The following is a 6,000-nucleotide window of genomic DNA, read 5'->3' on the forward strand; positions in this document are numbered from 1 at the left end:
AGGTCTTCCAGTTTTTGGCATAAAAATGTCCAGTTGTCCCAGCACTGTTTGTTTGTTTGCTTCTTTTTAGAAACTGTTTATTTTTCATTAACCTTATATCTATTTTCTGTTTAAGAGATGAAATGGGTTCCTGCTCCAAGGAAATTAAGGACATCAAGGGCTCCTCACGTTGTGAAAGTTTCCCTTTTACCGCGGGGACCCAGAACACTGCCACTATGGACCCCTCCCGTGCGGTGCAGAAAGTCAGTGCTCTTTACTGCAATGCGGCGGAAATAACCCTGAGGCCAGTTCTCAGACTGGGCTTAGAGATGCTTTCTTTGCACACTTCCCGTCCATCTCTGGAAGCCTCTGTGCCATGAGAACAAGCCCAGCCTCAGCTGCTGGAGCAGGAGAGACCCTGCGGAAGAGAGAAGAGCCCAGCGGTCCCGGCTAAGGCCAACCCGGACCGTCCAGCCAACGCTCAAACATGTGAGGAGACCCACCCGGGATCGGCAGAGTTAAAATTGATTCAGACGTCCTGGCAGCGATTTTTTTTTTGAAATTTTTTTAATGTTTACTTATTTTTGAGACAATGCGAGAGACGGAGCATGAGCGGCAGACGGACAGACAGAGGGAGACACAGAATCTGAGGCGGGCATCCGAACTGCGAGATCACGACCTGAGCCAAACTCGAATGCTCAACCGACTGAGCCACCGAGGCGCCCCGGGGATGATTTTGTAATATAGGAGTTGTATTTATAACACATGGTGTGGTTTGACCCAGTCATTACAATTCCAGTCTCTCTTATTCTAAAGAAATCGTTTAATGGAAAAAATAATTCAAGTGACATTTTTTATAATAGCAAAAGTTTAGGGACACCTGGGTGGCTCAGTCAGTTAACGGTCCGACTTTGGCCCAGGTCATGATCTCACGGTTCGTGAGTTCGAGCCCTGCGTTGGGTTCTGTGCTGACAGCTCGGAACCTGGAGCCTGCTTCGGATTCTGTGTCTCCCTTTCTCTGCCCCTCCCCCACTCAATCTCTCTCTCTCTCTCTCTCTCTCTCTCTCAAAAAATAAACATTAAGAAAAAATTATAATAGTAAAAGTCTGAAACATCCTAGTGCTCAACAGTACTGGAATGGTTTAATTGGGGGGCACATAAACAGTGTAATACTCTGTTATAAATGATGACATAGCTCTAAAGGAAACTGTCCATACTCTACATTTTGGTCAACAAAACAAGTTAGAAATCATTATACATTTTGTAGTATGAACTTGTTTTTGAATAAGGTAATATACAACTATTTTTTGCATGGAAAAGTGTCTGGGAGAAATATATATATATATGTTTGCCTATATATGTATGAAAATTATTAATAGGGGTTTCCTCTGGGAAGGTGTTATATTTCTACACTGTACCTTTGTGTATGTGAATCTTTAAAAATGAGTGTCTTATTTTATTTTATTTTTTGAGAGAGAGAAAGAGAGTACATGAGTAGGGGAGAGGGGCAGAGGGAGAGAAATCTCAAGCAGGCTCCATGATTAGCATGTAAGCTGATGCGGGGCTTGATCCCACGACCATGAGATCATGACCTGAGCTGAAATCAAGAGTCAGACTCTTAAGTGACTGAGCCGCCCAGGCGCCCTGAGTGTGTATTTTATTTATTTATTTATTTTAAATGTTTATTTTTTTTTTCAGAGAGAGAGAGAGAGAGAGAGAGTGAGGGATGGGCAGAGAGAGAGACAGACAGAGGATCTAAAGCGGGCTCCAAGCTGACAGCAGAGAGCCTGATGTGGGCTCAAACTCATGAACCAAGTGATCATGACCTGAGCTGCGGCTGGACGCTTAACCAACTGAGCCACCCAGGTGCCCCCTGAGTGCCTATTTTAATAAAATTAATAATCAAAATAATGACATAACTTCCATTTTTGATAGATGTTAATAGAATGGATATAATATACATAAAAGGCGAATATAATATACACAAATACTAATCATATATGATGTAGACAATTTAATAGACAAAGATGTTAACATTACGTGTATGTTAATACGCATGAAAATGAGTATGATAGAACGTATATACCCGTCCTGCCAAGGCCCGGTTTGATTTCCCTGGATGTCACTGTTGGTGTTCCTACTGGAGCTGCTTGGTCACAGGACGATGGACTGTCCACGCCCACGTGCAGTGTTTTCATCCCCCCACTGGGGGGAAAGTTGCATGTACACATCACAGCAACCGTTCAAGCAGGCAGCAGGCTATATTGACAAGAACATTGGACTTGGGAGTCAGAAGTTTGTTTCTTCTTCAGTAAACTTGGGCTTCGTTCACCAAATAGACCCGCGTTGAGTCTTAACCGTGCGCAGGTCCTGTGGCTGAGTGCCAGGGGCCCGGGCTCCTGCCCTGCCTCCCTCGGGGCGGTGATGGGAGAATCAGTCCCTAAATGAACACAAATAAAAAACAGGTGCCGTGCTGTACTTCGGGCGGTTCTGTTAAGTAGAAGAAATGAAACCCGATCTGTCGTGAAGCAACTGGTACAACGCAGTGGTTGGGGACTCTGGCTCAGCTCGTGTCCAGCTTCAGCTCAGGTCATGATTTCACGGTGTGTGGGTTTGAGCCCCACATTGGGCTCTTGCCTATCAGCACAGAGCCCGCTTCAGATCCTCTGTCTCCTTTTCTATCTGCCCCTCCCCTGTGTGCTTGCTCTCTCTCTCCCTCTCTCAAGAATAAATAAACATTAAAAAAAAACCCCAAGACTTGGAACGGTGCCTTCCTGGCACATAGTAAGTGCTCAATAAATATTAGCTATTATTTTTATTACCTGGGATTGAGACTATATCAGACCAGCTATTTCTTTTTTAAAAACATTTTTTTTAACGTTTATTTATTTTTGAGACAGAGAGAGACAGAGCATGAACGGGGGAGGAGCAGAGAGCGAGGGAGACACAGAATTGGAAGCAGGCTCCAGGCTCTGAGCCATCAGCCCAGAGCCTGACGCGGGGCTCGAACTCACGGACCGCAAGATCGTGACCTGAGCTGAAGTCGGACGCTTAACTGACTGAGCCACCCAGGCGCCCCTCAGACCAGCTATTTCTAATGCAAATGTGACCAAGCTGATGTCGGAGGGGGTCTGGCTGTGATAGTTTTCTCTCTTCTGGTGGCTTCCTTCATGTCATTTGGCCACCTAGGTCAGTGTCTACCTACTTTCTTGCTAGTCCGTGACTATTATCTGTCAACATTAACGCTTTACGTGGGAACACGGGCAGAGGAGGGAGCTTCTAAAGCTGGTTACTGGAAACTCTAGACCAGCTCTTCAGGCCCATGTGAAGAACAAGATGGGGCAATCAGCTCCTTACCGGGAGCTGCTGAATCCGCCTGTTTTTTTATTATTTTTCTAATTAATTAATTAATTTTGAAGGTTTACTTATTTCTTTTGAGATAGAAAGCGTGAGTGGGGAAGGGACAGAGACAGAGGGGGAGAGAGAGAATCTCAAGCAGACTCTGTATGGTCAGCGCAGAGCCAGCCAGGTGTGGGACTTGAACTCACAACCTGTGAGATCATGACCTGAGCTGAAGTCAGAAGCTTAACCAACTGAGCTACCCAGGTGCTCCTACTTTCTATTTTTTGATTTCAATGTTTATTTATTTTTGAGAGAGAGAGAGAGTGCAAGTGGGGTAGCGGCAGAGAGAGGGGGACAGAGGATCTGAAGCGGGCTATGCGCTGACAGCAGTTAGCCTGAACCGGGGCTCGAACTCACAAATAGATCATGACCTGAGTTGGTCAGGCACTTCACTGAGCCCACCCGGGTGCCCCTGCCCCGTTATTTTAAGAGGTGTGGTATGTTAGTCTTATTACTTTAGTCATTTATGGCTTCTGAAACAGCTGTTAGATTTCCAGTCATTCTATCTGTATTTTTATTTTTCTTTTTTTAATTTTTTTTTCAACGTTTACTTTTTTTGGGACAGAGAGAGACAGAGCATGAACAGGGGAGGGGCAGAGAGAGAGGGAGACACAGAATCGGAAACAGGCTCCAGGCTCCGAGCCATCAGCCCAGAGCCCGACGCGGGGCTCGAACTCCCGGACCGCGAGATCGTGACCTGGCTGAAGTCGGACGCTTAAGAGACTGCGCCACCCAGGCGCCCCTGTATTTTTATTTTTCTTAATGATTTATGCAATCTGGGTAAAGTAATGAGCCCTTCTATTGGATATATATAGTTTGCAAATATTTTTAAACATGTATTCCAAGTATTTTTGCCAATTTAGTATGTCTTTTGTTCTCCAATTGTTTTTCTAACATGAAGCCTTTCCTCTCCAAAGAGAATCTTCCCTACTCACTGCATGAGGGTGAAGGAAAGCTTTCTGGAGGTAGTGACCTTTACTTCAAAACTCCAGGGGTGAGAGCAGGGAAGAGGGCTGAGAAGAAGGAAAAGCATTTACCGCATCTCTTTCATGGTCCTGCCTCTTCTTTCAGAATGACTGCTCCACTCCTTGCCACCGATTTCCCTCCCTGGCCAGTTCTTTTTCTTTTTAATGTTTTCTAAATTTATTTTGGAGAGGGAGAGGCAGACAGACAGACAGAGCCTGAGTGGGGGAGGGGCAGAGAGGGAGACACAGAACCCGAAGCAGGCTCCAGGCTCTGAGCGGTCAACACACGGCCCGACGTGGGGCTTGAACTCACGAACTGTGAGATCGTGACCTGAGCCGAAGTCGGAGGCTTAACGGACTGAGCCACCCAGGTGCCCCCCCCACCCCGTCCTTGGTCATTTCTGATCCCACATAGCTAACTTGCTCTTGGCCCATCCCGCGTGCTATGGTCTGAATGTTTGTTTCTCCCCAAATTCATATGTTGGCATCCTTATGCCCAAAGTGATGGTGTTAGGAGGTAGGGCCATCGGGAGCAGTCTAAGTGGAGAGGGTGGAGCCTTCACGAATGCGATTGTGCTCTTATAAAAGAACCCCCCCCCGCCCTGACCCCCCCCCCCCACAGCCCCTTCCTCCATGTGAAGATACAATAAATCTGGGGCCCTGCAGAGTTCTCATTGGGAACTGATCATGCCTTCACCTTGATCTTGGACTTCCAGCCTCCGGAACTGTGAGAAATAAATTTCTGTTGTTGATAAACCACCCAGCTGTGATGCTCTGTTATAGCAGCCTAGAACAGACTGACATACTAGCCTTGACTGTTTCTTTCAGCTTAGCACCTCCCTGCTTCCACTGGACTCCCAAGAGTCTCGAGTTTTTAGTCTAAGGTGAGAATTTGCGGCACCTGGTTCATCTAGTCACAGGTCAGCTGGGCAGGCTGGAGTAATGGTAGCACTTCTCTTTTAGCAGGAACTTAGGGTGGCAAGTCTCCCATAAAAAGGGGTGGTGTTCTGCCACATGATGACTGACATTTCCAGGTCAGGATGTGCCCACCTTCTCAATAGCAGTGAAGGACTTCACGGACACTCACATACTGAAAAGTGTATCAGGTGGCTTAGGCAAAGTTATGCTGTGGTAAAAATGCTCCCTAAAATCTCAGTGGTTTATAACAAACATTTTGTCCGTGTGACATGGCCAACACTAACTGGCTTTGGCTCCGCTGAACTCCATGTGTCTTCTCACTCCAGGATCCAAACTGAAGAGGGTCCTTTATCTGAGACACGCTAGTCGCCTGGTAGAAGGAAAAGAGAAAGACAGTTGAACCACATGACAGGGCTCTTGAAGCTTCCGCCTGGAAGTGGCATATACAGTATTACATCTGTCTACACTCCACTGGCCAAACTAGTTCCATGGCCAAGCCTGAGGTCAATGTGGAGGGAGGGTACTCTCATAGGATGACATGACAAACGTTTCGAACACATAAACAATCCCATCACATCCAGTATTACCACTTGGTCCCATTTTGCAGGTGAGAAAACTAAAGCTAAAAGAGGTCATGGATTGCAACTCCGATCTGTCTGGCTCCAGAGTCGGTCTTTTCTACCATGCAATCTCTGAGGGGGGTGGGGGGGTGGGAGGTGGGGGGTGGTCTTTTCTT

This window comes from Herpailurus yagouaroundi, unplaced genomic scaffold, assembly GCF_014898765.1.
Source record: "Herpailurus yagouaroundi ecotype Mexico unplaced genomic scaffold, PumYag 159, whole genome shotgun sequence".
NCBI lineage: Eukaryota > Metazoa > Chordata > Mammalia > Carnivora > Felidae > Herpailurus > Herpailurus yagouaroundi.